Source organism: Typopeltis vanoorti, chromosome 19, assembly GCF_054136105.1.
Source record: "Typopeltis vanoorti isolate ZY-2024b chromosome 19, IOZ_Tvanoo_1.0, whole genome shotgun sequence".
NCBI classification, from domain to species: domain Eukaryota; kingdom Metazoa; phylum Arthropoda; class Arachnida; order Uropygi; family Thelyphonidae; genus Typopeltis; species Typopeltis vanoorti.
In genome coordinates this window covers 61574009-61588853 of record NC_143567.1, presented here as the reverse complement: position 1 = coordinate 61588853, position 14845 = coordinate 61574009, and positions in this window count along the sequence as shown.

Here is a 14845-nt window from a genome sequence, read left to right as displayed (position 1 = left end):
GGGGCGAAGCAAGAATGCTTTTCATATTCCCCGTTATCTGTAGAGGACAGTGTAGGGATAAAGTGTTATTGAGCTATTAAAGCTCTGATCATGGCAGGAGGGTAACAGCAATGGCCGAGCCTCAGTTAGAACTTCATTGGCTACAGCATTGCCATCCATTACCCTCCAAGGGTATTAATCACCTGCATCAAACAAACGTCATTTACTGTTTATATATATACAATTTTACGTAGAAGAAAAAGGTACATTTATTAAAATATATATATCTTTTATTAAAAATTCCATCAAAAATTTATTTAAAGTTTTTAAAAAACTTCCTACAGTTTAAAGTTACAAATAAATTATATATAAATTATTACTTTAATTGAAAACATTTTTAGACACGTACCATATTTTTATGATGCAGGATATAATTTTCAGTTAAAAGGGTAATTTCTATTCTATAGAAATTACCCTTTTAACTAAAAATCCATTAAAGTCCAACTCCATTTCTTGTGGACTAAAATCCAAAATTATCAGTTGGAGCACGTATAATAATACGTACTCTTGATACGTACTCTTTGCACATACTATTTCTATATAGTATGTGCTAAGAGTTTGTCAATGGCAATTTCCCTTCATTGGCTCCGTAGCAAGCTTTTTGGCTAAATAACAGGATAAATAATTATGTTTAGTAATTATATTTAAATGAATTATATTGCTAACGTACTTTCTTCTATAATTATATAATACTGATATGTATGTATTCCACTCTTCATTCATGGATGTAGTTGTCTTCTATTGTGTTTTCTATAAACTTAAAGAAAATGAAGAAATAAAAAAATCTGTCATGTTTATCATCATTTTACATTGTGGCATATGACAAGAGTAAAGCTGTTCAAAACACTTCAGTTATATAGTGTAAATGGGACATTAGATTCAAGCAATAGTAGTCACTATTTAAGCTGTAAGTCGGTAGTTAGAATGGAAGGATGTACAGGAAGATGGTTTGAAGTTTAAATCAGATGTGCGACAAAGGCGCATATTATTTCCACTGTTATTCATTATCTATATGAATCACATTATGAAGGAAAGCAGTATTAAACCTGATACGAAGATCGGAGATGTTGGTCTCAGCTTTTTAATGTATGCGGATGATGTTATACTTCTAAATAAATCCGCTAAAAGTCTGCGAGATTCCCTGACTATATTGAATAACTCTTGTAATAAATTTGGTATGAAAATCAGCATTAAAAAGACAATGACAACGAAAATAGGCACATTGAAATCCTCAACTATATCCTGAATGGAGAATCTATAGAACAAGTAAAACATTTTAGCTACTTAGGCCCAGTTTTTAGTGAAGACGGTAATTAAAATATGGAAATAGACAACAGAATCAACCAAGTTGATTCTTGAACACCGTCTTGTATACAAGACAGTGTTCAAGCCAATTTTAACTTATGGATCTGAGAGTTGGGTTAGAAATAAAACATTTGACCAAAGACTAGAGACTGTAGATATGAGAGGCCTGAGAAAGATTAGGGGCATGAACAGATGGCATCATTATGATATTAAAAACGAGGGTATTAGCGTGAGCAGATGGCATCAACAATATCATATTAGAAAAGATCTTGAAATTGTTAACATCCAGGAATGAGTTAGCAGAAGCTAATCTTAGGTGGTATGGTCACTTAAACACAATGGGAGAGGAAAGATTAACAAAACAAGTGTTCTCTACCAGGTTGTTAGGAAAAAGACCCGGAGGAAGACCAAGATGTAGGTGGATTGACACAGTAAAAAGCGCTTTTAAAAGACAGAAATATAAGATCTGATAATATTGGAATGTTGACAGAAAACAGATTAATTTGGAGGAAAATTGTAGATCGGAAGTTAATAATGGCGTAACTTTTTTCATGTAGTATTATCATAACATCCTGTACACCCCCTCAAAGTATACATCAGGAATTTTATGATGATGAAAAATCTGCAAATGTATTTTTCGAAATTATGGTAAACCTTTCTCTTATTTAAACCGTAAAAATTGATCATGAATTTTTTTTATACTTTTCTACGTAGTTCTGAAAACAAATCCTAAAGTACTTTTGACAAGCAGGCGCTCGAATCGCGCCTAGCATTTCGATTCCAGTATTAATTTTAGTAAAGATCTCGAACTTTTAAACAAAAGCACTCAATGTCACAGTGAAAGTGCATTCTCATAGAAAAAATGCGCTGCAAATGTCTACAATTTCAGGCGCATAATGCATAAGTACTGTTGTCAAGGATGAAGCGTACCGCTACTGCTTTTTATACTTCCCGTTATCTGAAACGGAAGATGTTGTTCGGAGTAATTTATGAGCCTTAAGCTCGTCCTTTGGGAGCTGAAGGATTAAATGATTTGGAAAGTAAAATGGCTTTAGATCTTCTGTGCTTGTAGAAATCGTATTCGCGTATTCGCTGTAGTCTGCAGCTTGTTCTATTAGTTTATTAGTGTGCGTAGTTGCTTTTGAAAAGAACTTTACTGAGGAGATATATGGAATATTGTATCACGGTGAATCTGTTCGTTCCTATGAACCACGGAGCATCTAGTATCATTCGCAAGCATTTGTTTTACACTCGTTGTAATCTTAGTGTGTTTACTTTGGAGGGGTGGCTCCAAGCTGGAGAGGCACAGTTAATTATAGGACGAATCACCATCTGGTAGAGTAATAGTTTGTTCCTTGTGTTTAATTTGCTGCGTCGATTAATCAAGGGATAGAACTGAGCGATAGTTTTTGATACTTTCACACAGATGTGCCTGATATGGTTGCTGAAGCACAATCTTTTGTCTTGCAGTAACCCGAGATATTTGATTTCTATTTGCCATGGAATTTGACCAAATAGAAAAAATGTCCCTTTTGGGAGATGCTAGTCTTCTGGTGAAGAGTATGGCTACGCTTTTTTGAGGGTTTACTTGCAGTGCCCAGTCTGAGAACCATTTTTCTAGCATTTGAAATGCTATCTTGAAGTTTTTTTTGGTTACAAGGTGAAAACACTGTGATCTAGCTAATACTGCCGTGTCATCTGCATATAAAGCCATGATGGACGCCATGGGATTCTGTGGGATATATGTCATGTAGATTGCAAATAATATGCCATGTAGATTACAAATAATAGCGGGGCCAGTAAGGATCCTTGCGGAACTCCAGCCTAAATTCTACGTTGGGTAGAGCTTGTTCCATTAATTTTGACCTGCATTTTTCTACCGGTAAGGTATGATTTGATCAAACTTAAAAGAATGGAAGGAAATACAGTATCATATTCTTAGGAGAAGGCATTGATTTAGCAATTTATCATAATAGCATTGTATTATCCGTTTACAAAGAATTAACATTTTTCTAAAGTACGGAGCCAAAAGTTTTAATATAGTATAAATAAAAAAATCGAAATGGAGAATATTATATATCCACTCATATTTTATAGACAAATTTAGAAACAAATTTAAAAGAAGGTACGAAATTTACTGGATGAGCTTATGGTAATAATACCAGGGTAATTTCCAGTGGATTATATTCTCATAAGTTCTCTGGTTAATTTTTAGACCTTTTTAAGTTTTTTCTATATTTGGCTTTAAAATATGAATGGATCTATAATATCCTCCATAACGACAAAATATTTCTATGATAGAATTGGAAACTGCGTTATACTTTGAAACATTAAAAACTTTAGTCCAACAGAAATGGAGTTGGAAATATTCGACCTGTGATAAAGAACAACAAGACATACCATACATTAAAACGCAGTTGGTGGTACGCCATAAGTAAGTTTAAGGGGCATGTCTTAGAAGATGTCCAGGTTTGCATCTCTCACACTTACAGGAAATTCCATTGGAGGGAGCATATGAAAACAGCCGAAATTATGACTGATGTGACCCCTGATCTCATGTGACATTGTGCTGTGCAGACAACCAATTGGCGATTATCTAAACATACCAGAGAGAGAGAGAGAGAGAGAGAGAGGAATCTAGTGTTTTAAACTCTCTTCGAGGTCATGGGTCATTCTTAAAAAAAGATGATGTGCTCTTCCCCACACTTTCCCACGCTTAAATATTATAGCAGCGGGAGGCTATCCTGGGGCAGCTGACCCCAGGGTGGTTTACTAGCTCTGCTTGCATGCGAGCCAACATTCCTTTGAGGTAACGGTATGGGTCATCCTATCAGATAGTCACGTGCAATGTGGTATGCTATTATCTCGTCTGTCGACTGACACCTACGCTTCGCTTTGGACGTCCTCTGGTCCAGAGGCCGGTCAAGGTGAAATGACGAGTGGGGTAAACTTGAAATGTTTTTTTTTTCCTTATTTTTTTATACGATAAAAAAATGATAAGATAGTGTTTACAATGGGCTGAGCAACAAAGAAAATAAAGGTATAAAAATATATAATTCACATAAGATGTGTGCATTAAATTTTATAGTTAACAAGTATTTATTACTTATTTAGCAATGAAATCATAGACTTTGATTACCGAATGATAATTTTGCTTTCCTTATTAACCGAGATCCTTCGGAATACAATAACTTCTTAGTCCTCTAATCCCCCCTCCTCATTTAACACTTTACCATCGGAAGTCTGTGACGTATGATCCAGGAAACTCTCAGTAAATACAAACATGCGCAGTTTGTATTTACTTTATTACAAATAGACTAGTTTCTGTTCTAATTAGTAGCGGTGTACAGGGGGTGGGGGGGAAGATCATCTAGCCAGAGGGAATCAAAAATCCAGCCACTTTTCAAATAAAAAAAAACATTTGTCTACCATCTTTTGTTTCTATACATGTTTATCCTTTTACATTGTCTATTTTGTTATGTGAAAAATCGTCACTATGTATACAACAGTGTATTCAGACGTCAAATCGTTTGCTTCAATTGTAGGTAAGTAAATGATGAATTTTGTCGCCCGGTTTGAGATAATAGCTTTGCTCACTGGAGGCCTGAAGTGGCTTGAAAAAAGAGTTCCATTTTGGACTTTAGAGCAGGATTTCTGGGTTAGGTAAAAATAAATATTAGAAAATTAAATAAACATAAATAAAAATGGCCCGCTGTGTGTGTGTGTGTGTGTGTGGGAGAGAGAGAGAGAGAGAGAGAGAGAGAGAGAGAGAATTAATTAATTGTAACTGTTTCTAAACCAACAATCATCCAACATTCAAAGCAACTAAACTCCAAATGAAATTTGAACGGACACGTTTCTAAAAAAACTCAGTTCAAATGAAATAAAAATGTGGCGAAAAACCTGATAAATAAAAGAGAAGAATTTCTTTTCCCTAAGAAATGTATTAAATAAATGCAAATAAATGTACAAATACAAGGTTTACGTCTGTTTTTAACTTTGCTCTTAAACTAGAATAAACTTTATTTTCTAAATGCATCAGTTTATGAATTAATTAGTTATCTGAATACCCCTAAAATAAACACGAATAGTAGAACAAACGACTTTTCTGTATTAATAAAACAGAAGATTCATAAATAGTCATTTGTTTTACATTCAAAAACGAATAATGCTTTGTATTAGACACTTGAAAATGTTTGAAAGTTGATGCTTCACTGAGTTATTCTAACTGGCATTGGTTGCCTTGGATACAAACAATGATTCATTGCCAACCAAGATGAAGCATTTTAGACTTTTTTTTTCATTATTATTATGACTTAATTTTAAGTAGGACTGTATTTTTAGCGAATACCAATGTTCCATAGAATTCGAATACAAAATGCCTACTTTTTTAAGTATGAGATCATCCTTTTTTTTTTTTTTTAGACACTTTAGTTTTCAGAGCGTGCAGTATTAGAATACTTATGTAAGATGGCGCTACGATTTATTTCAAAATTTGTAAAATAAACAGAAACAAAAATAACATTTGATGCGAAGTCATCTGCTTCTTAATAGATTTAATCTATTCGTGAAGATACTTTACATAAAATCATTTGTTTGCTCATAATTGCATAAAGAATTAAAAATACAACTTCCTGTTAATTATAATTTATTCTTAAATTTAAAATAAATTAGAATTTTTCAATATTTCAGAATATTTTAATAATACTATAAAACACCATTTATTATTTGCATGTGAAAATACATTAAGAGAATGTCGTATGGAATAAACGTGGTTTAGAGAATCTGCTCTGCTACCTCTACAGGGTGTCCAAAAATTCACGCAAAATTTAAATTTAGCGCCATTTGTGCGGTAAAGTGTTGCCAACGAGAAAAAAAAAGACAGCGTGACAGCTGACAGTTCAGGGTTATTAAAAATGGAGCGCTGCACGAAAGAACAACGCATTTTCATGGATTATGGAACAACAACAAGTGAATGCTTATTTTTCTAACAAAATCATCTTCAGCGATGAGGCTCATTTTCATCTTGATTGCTTCGCTAATCGACAAAATTGTCGCATTTGGGGTTCAGAAAATCCATGAGTGATTGTTGAGAAACAAATGCATCCACAACGTGTCACTATTTGGTGCGGATTTTGGGCTAGAGGCATCATCGGTCCATTCTTCTTCGAAAATGCGGCTGGTAAGGCAATAACAGCTAATGGTGCTCGCTATCGCGACATGATAATCCAGTTTTTTGTGCCTAAATTGCAAGATATGGATGTGGACGACATGTGGTTTCAACAAGACGGTGCCACATGCCATACATCCCGAGAAACAATTCAATTACTCCACGAGTCATTTCCTGGTCGTGTAATTTCCCGTTTTGGTGATCAGAATTGGCCGCCCAGATCACCTGACTTAACGCCGTTGAACTTTTTTCTTTGGGGTTTTTTGAAGTGTAAGGTTTGTGCCAACAAGCTCACGACCACCCTCGCCTTGAAGAAGGAAATTGAGCGCTGTATCAACGAAATTCAGCCACATTTATGCAAAATGGTCATGGAAAATTTTGACAAAAGAGTGCGTATGTGCCAGCAAAGCCGTGGAGGCCATTTACCCGATATGCTATTCCATGCGTAACCCTATACTGTATACTTTATGAATCAATAAGAAATTACAATTTTTAATTAAAAACCTGTGTTTTCTATCAAAATTACTTCTTGCGTGAATTTTGGGACACCCTGTAATAAAACTGATTTCAATCTACTTACTGTGATCTAGCCTAATAGATCAGGATTTTAGTTCCTAACATACGTTCTGATACGAACTGAAGGGTTCGTATCTAACATATAGGAACCCTTCAGTTTTTCTCAAAATATCGGGAAGTAGAAGCTCAGCTTCGAAATAATTTTTTTTCTTTCTCTCTTGCAAGGTGGGTTTAACTTCCTGATAAGGTACCGCTACTCGACTCGCCATATAAATCATTAAGACAGTTCTTATCTCTGTGCATCTGAGATGAGCAACTATCAAAGAAATCAACTTCGCTATCTCTTAAATCTAAACAGCTGTACCGCAGAACTCTTCAAATTTCATTGGAGTCTTTTCCAAATAACCTCAACAAAAATCATCGTCACCCTTCCTGGCAGGATCTACCCTGGAAGGAAACATATAGTCTCACAGTTCAATGAACAAATATAGTAAACTGAAGACAACTTAAAAACAGTCACTCACTATTTTTATTACTGGCCTTCAATAAGGTATGTCTACTAGCATATTCGCAGGAGACTCTACATTTCCCCATTTAGAAGAGTCCATCCTAGGGAATTCCCAGTTCAGAAAACATTTTTGTGCGCCTTCAATATTCTACTCTTTAAGGAATGACAGATCACAGTTTGTCTGGTTCTACAATTTGTATACATCTAATAATTCTCGAACCAACCTAGATCCAGCAAGTAAATTGCTTAACACAACGTCATCAGAAGTAGGGTGGAGAAGTTCTATGAAACTCCAGAAAAGAAACCTAACTCAAGCGGGCTACCCTAGAGACGGTTCTTACCAAAGTAAGGAACTCCTTATCCCTCTCCCCCATCCCAGCGCGCTACAAACTCCCGTTATTCAGATATCAAGAGTTTGAAATCAACCTTTGACTGATACTTTGTTACTGAGGTCTCTGCTATAAACCAATGATGTTTTCGCATAAACTGAATGAGAATCTATTGAATTCTTAGCAGATTTTGTAGCCGATGTGGTTTTAAAGAAACTACAGGTGTGAGTCATCCTGAATGATGTTCCTTCCCATAATGCATAACAAGAGTAATACACCCGTCCGGAGGAAGTGTAATGTCCATTATGGGATACTATGGCAATAAGTTTTGAGGTCATCTGAATTCATATACAAGTAGCTTAAGCGTGAAGAAACTTTACGGACAAAAGTTTGTTTGTTCATGTTTGGGTGAAAGATTAAAACAAGAATAGTTAATATATTTAATATCAAAAGAAATGTTTCTTCGTTTTTGATATATTTGTGCTGATGGTTAAAAACCAGGAGTAAAAACTCTACTTGTCCTACTTACTTAAAGAAAAAAACTCTACTTAAAGATTAGTGCTCAAAAAAGAAGGGAAAAAAAACGAAATCGAAAACTAAACGGTACACAGGTACTATTTCAGATACCTGTTGGGTTTGCGGATAAAGAATGCAGAACTTACCTATCGTATTCTCTCACCTACAAGTCTGAATTCATCGACAGCCATAAGCTCACTATCAGTGAAGGCCATAGGATGGAAGTACGCTGACAACAAATGTTAATAAAGGCTAAAAGGAGAAACATAGTATCTAAAAATGACGTTAAATTGAGAAGTATTATTATTTTTTTATGTTGTTATTTATTTCAGATTTCACATGGAATAAAAAATAAAGTTATACGCAGCTTAACTACTTACTGCATTTTAATAAATGAAAAAAAAATGATATTTTTACTTTATTAATGTGATTTCCATCGCATAAATATCGCAAGATTCAGTGAAGTATCTGCTTTCGTCTTATTATAATATTCGTTTTATTATTATTATTATTATTATTATTATTATTATTATTATTATTATTAGAGACCTGCAGGTGGTCGAGGACTCATCATCGGAATACCTTTTAAAGTTTAGCTTTAAAAGCTTATCTGTTTTTAAAATTTGATATTTCTTTTAAAATCCATAAAAACGATAGCCAACATATATATATATATATATATATATATAATGTACATTTATTTTACACCTATACTTACGTATCTCTCCTCTTGGATAGATGCATTGCTGAGTTCCATCTTCGATAGTAACAACTTTTTTTTTCTTTTTTTTTTTTGCAATTAAGTGCGACTCTCTCTCTCTCTCTCTCTCTCTCTCTCACACACACACACACACACACATACATGCACACACTTCCATTTTGCTATTGTTTCTATCATTCTTTGCCAAGTCAGTTTTGGCAGTTTGTTTACTTCAGGATTTGGTACTGTCCTATGTCCATTCCCAGTGCACGGTCAATTCATTTTCATCTGTCTTTTTATTAATATTTCACTGGCAATATTTTTATCGCTTTGCATATTTATATAACTCATCATTTTTGATATATTGTGACCCAAATATTTTATTTGGCTTCCTATTTTTTTTTTTTTTTGGCCATTGTTTATGTCCCTGATTCATATAATAACAATGGCATTGAAGATCCGTATTTTAGTTTTATTATGATTATTTGAATGCGTTTCATGTGTTAGTCGATCTTCTGAAAGTAATATTTGCTGTTGTCAATCTTTATGATAATCCTTATCAGTTCCACCTTCAATATCAACATTAATTCCTTCATTCCTGAAAGTTTACTATTATACGTAGTATATGGTCAGTTTCAATTTAGGAATTCTTGTTTTATTCATATTTGCCCAACTTTTTCAGCTGTCTTATACGATACTCCTGATTTTGTCAGTATATATATATATCATATCAATATTTTAATATTATTATGTCATCTGCATAGTTCAGATCTAATCGGGATGTTTTGCTTCTTATTTTCTTAATCCGATCTATGACTATCTTGCCTGACATCCATTAACCATTAACACTACTGTCAGGATGGGTGAAGCACAAGTGCTTTTCATATCCAATGTGAAAGCAAAATTTATTTATGTGAAATGGGTGCGAGAACCTATTCAATTATATTCATTAAAGTAAAAGTATGGTGTGTAATAATTCCCCATATTTTAAAACCAAAATTTAAAAAATTTAATATTTTGTTATTTTTATTATGTTTTATTAAATTATGATGTTAAATAGTTTTAATTTTAAACTATTGTTATTAAAATTCCGATTTTATATTGGACAAATCAAACGTCCTTGTATCTATTTCTTTCAACATTTTTGTTAAAGTTTGATTTCTGTAAATAATTTACAATTGTCATATTTTGTAATTTAATTGTCAGTTTAATCAATAAAAATTAAATTAAACATATACATATCTATTTATTTATTTCTATATGCATACAATAATTTAGCAATTTGTTAAAATTTTGACTTAATAAACTATATCACAACAAGACACCAATTCGATATCTAAAGTGCAAAAATTTATTAAGCTGTCAAACCATAGAAATTTTGATTTTGAAACTGGCAATGTGAAATCTTCATATCTTATCTTATTATTGAAATTTCGTAGCTTGGGCGATTTAATAATTTTTTTTTTTTATTTGAGAATAAATATATTTGGCAATTTAATGATTTTTTTAATTTGAGAATATTTTATTATATAATATTTATTATATATATATCATATATATATATATATATATATATATATATATATATATATATATATATATATATATACAACTATTTTTGAATGTTTGGAAATTAAAGAGAGAGAATTGTTGTGTGAGCTTAAACAGAAACTAAAACAATAGGTATGTAAAGAGCAAGTGTGTGGTTGGGAAATGTTAATGCAAATATGATTTCCACTGTCTGCGATTTCTTGCTGTGATAGCATCTCCCGTTACTGCTACTTAGCCCAAAGGATATTCTCCGGTCAGTGCGGACGTTAATTAGGCAGGTGTGGACTTTCACGTTCTCATGGTCGTGATGAGCATGACTGCAGGATCGGTATTCCCGCGTGAAGCAAATAACCGACATTCTCCAGATGCGATTAAAGGGGAACAAAACTTTCCTTATCTATGAATGAACTATGTCAGCTTCATTGACCTTGCGTGACCTTTCAGATTAGTAGCCTAGTATACTACCGATACAACTTTAGAGGTACTATTAAGAAATGAAAAAAAAAAAAAAGTATTAGGTATTTTCTCACTATTAACTTACCTTGTCGAGTATCCACGTTGATGATATCTGACGCAGAGAAGTCAGCTGACTGCACGTGTCCAATCAAATTTTTCCAACTGTCAATGAATAACCTGTAGTTAAAAAAAAATTAGCAGAATTTCTTCTGGGTTGTTGATCGTTGTCTATTAGGTACTGTAATAAGTCAGTACAGTTAATTATATAAATGGTTGGCTCTATTCATTAAATGAATAGTACTGGGAAAATCCAAAGACATAAAATACAATAATTTCGCTGCATATATTTTCATTAGTTAGACCGAGATCATATCAGAACAAATCAAATATATCAGATCAGATATACGAAAACGAATTAACACAGTGAATAGTAAGTACCTAATCACAGACCAATTTTTTTTTCCATCAATTTGCCTTTTCGTGAATATCTTTTCATCATACAACAAACTAGAAACTTTCATCCTACTTAGCTGACATAAAAAAAAAGGCTGATACAGCCCTTTTCAGATTCTTCAGGGGATCACAATGAAAGTACTTCATTATGAACTAATTATAAACTAAGTAGTCGCATAAATAGGAGAATAGTTGCCCATTCTTCAGAACAGCTTCAACTAGTACTCTCCACGACGTGTGGAAAGCGTTCCATAGAACTGCTGCGAACCTTTGCACTAAAATCTCATTTCCCGTCATCACACAGATGTTCGACTAGGTTGAGATGTATCCAGGAGTGTGGGAGGGAGTCGAATGCTTTCTTGTAGTCTATCCATGCCATGTTTAAGTTAGTTTTTCCACTTTTTGAATTTCTGAGGATCATTTTATCTGGTCTTTTGCTCCTCTAGCTTTTTGAAAATCCTTTTTGTTCAATCGGATAAAATCTGATAAGTAGTGGTATATGGAATTTGCTATGATTGCATTGAACAGCTTAAGCGTAGTTGGTAGGCATGTTATTGGACGATAGTTACTTGGGTCTGCATCCTTATTCTTACCTTTCATGAAGAGAAAAGTACACCCAGATATTATCCAGTCTTCCTCTGAGCCTGACTGCAACATATAATTAAATTGTTCTGCCATTCGATCATGTAGACTGGTTAGATGCTTCAACCAAAACCCGTGTAGTTCGTCTTTGCCAGGTGCATTCCATTCCAGTTTTTTAATTTTCTAGCTTGGGCGCTTACCATTTCTTTAGCATTTGTTTTTGTTTTATTTCTGATTCTATTTCTTTAATCCATGAGGCGTTTTTATTATGCTCAATAGGATTATCCCAGATTGACTTTCAAAATTTGAGTGGTTTTTTTTCTCTGGTGAATGATTGTTTGCATTTGTATTTCTCAGTCTGTTTGTATTAGAGACTGAAAGAATTGGCGTTAGTTCTGTCGAAATTGCATATTTTGTACATATTGATTTATTCCTGCTTCATATCTTTTAATTTTCTGCGCAGTCGCTGCAATTCTTTGTTTTAGCTCTTCGGCAACTTCAGCAATTGTTTTGTTGGCCAAATTATATGTGTTAATCAGTTTGTTTTTTATGTTATTTTTCAACCGTCCTTCTTTAAAACTATTTAAGTTGCTCAGATCAGCTCGAAGTTTGTTGACTTTTTGTTCCAACTTGATTTTTCATGGTGAAGGTTGCTTCATCCTCGGCTTTTGCTCTTTCCGTTTGCAACCAAGCTTCGTTGTAATGATAGAGGCTGTGCTGTATAGGAGCTGATTTGTTTCCTTTATGCTGTTGGTTGTGATGGTTTTAATCACAGTATTTGAGTCTAAGAGGAGCTTAGATTTATGTAAAGCTTTTAACGGTGATAGTCTTATACGATCATTTATGGAGTTCATATGTTCCAATATCCCCGACTTCATTTTACATTGCACTTCTGTCAAAACATTCTGAAGTATGTCGTCAGCTTGATGTTTACTGAGTTGAATTCCAAAGTTAGATATATTTACCTCCTGATTAGTTGCTGTTTACTGAAGTTGTTGATTTATTACGTAACTCTTGCACTAAACACAATATTTAGGCATGAGTGGTTTTTTTTTCCCTTTATTGTTTGTTGTATATATATATATATATATATGTGTGTATGTGTGTGTGTGTGTGTGTGTGTGCGTGTATATATATATATATATATATATATATATATATATATATATATATATATATATATATATTATATATATATATATATATACAACAAACAATAAAGGAAAAAAAAAACACTCGTGCCTAAATATTGTGTTTGATATCATTAAATTTTGTTTTTAATTTCTTTAATAATTATATTTAAAATTTCAATTGATAGAAAGAGCCGAGATAAAATTTTAATTTTAATTTAATTTAATTTAATTTTTTTTTAGAACAAAGTCTGCTTATGTTAAAAGAGAATTCAGCCTTTAGTGGATTTTCTTTCATAATGTTGAATGACAACGTCAGTAAAGTACTATTTTACATAATATTTGAATATAATATAATTATATTGTATTCTGCAGTAGAATTTCTTGAAAACGCCTAACTGACTTTTGTCTGAAATGGTTTGATGATAGTTTCAACGAAGTGAAGAGCTGCAGGCTTCAACTGAGTGGTGGCGTGTTGTATTTTCTACAGACAGAAATTCTAACGAAATAAATGTGTATAAAAACAGAATTTTCAAAATTTGTGTATGAAAATATTTAAAAAATGTAATTAGATTAGTTAATCTGCTGAATTCATTGTAACTTTATGAAAAACTGAATTATATGTTTTCAGATAATTTAATAAATAAGTAAATGTTCAATTTATTAGGAACACAAAATGTTTTCCAACATATTGAATTATAAATAATCAGCGGAATTATACTTCACAGTTTCTCTCTAGAGAGAAGTTGCAACTATAGCATCTTATTAGTATTTTTAGGTTACATACATTTTTATAGTAAATAACATCATGCATCTGTTGACGAGAAACAAAAATAAATAAATAATCAATGAAATCTATCATGGCTATTATTATTATTAATTTTTTTTCTAAAAAAAAAAATTTCCCCCCTGCTTCTTCACAAGAAAAATGACTTCTGGCTGTTCAAGAAATAATATATTATTCCCCCCCCCCCCAGACTTTCCTTAGTCTTGCCCACTCGCGGCGCTGTTGTGAGTTTTGCGACATCTTGTGTACAGCAAACAACAATGTTGTTTTATGGTTAGGCACATTTTACTTTGCAATTCATTATTCACAAGGAAATATGAACATTTTCCGATTTGTGTATAAGCGTATAAAATAATTATAAATGCTTTAATTTTTCTGTCTTTTCATATTTATAATAATTATTTTGATAACATTTTTATTACTGTGCGAAATTCGACATGCTTTAATATTTATTCAGCAGCAATAATTTTCTCTAAATATTTACATGCAGATATTTTGCGATGTCGTTAAAATGTCGCCATTTTCCTAGGCTACTACTAAAGTTTTTTAATAATAATGATAATAATAATAATAATAACACGATTCAATCATTCGTTTTTCATGAAATAAGTGAACGAACTTTGGTAAGGGAATATGTTATCTGCTCTGGTGTTCAACAGCGCATGCGGGGACAAAAACGTGTTAATGCCTTTAAATATTCATAATACAATATAGTCATGTCTAATAAAAAAATTAAAAAAATAAAAAAAAAAGCTACGTCCAAGCAACACATATTGTCAGATTGGTCGTATGAAAATTTCGTC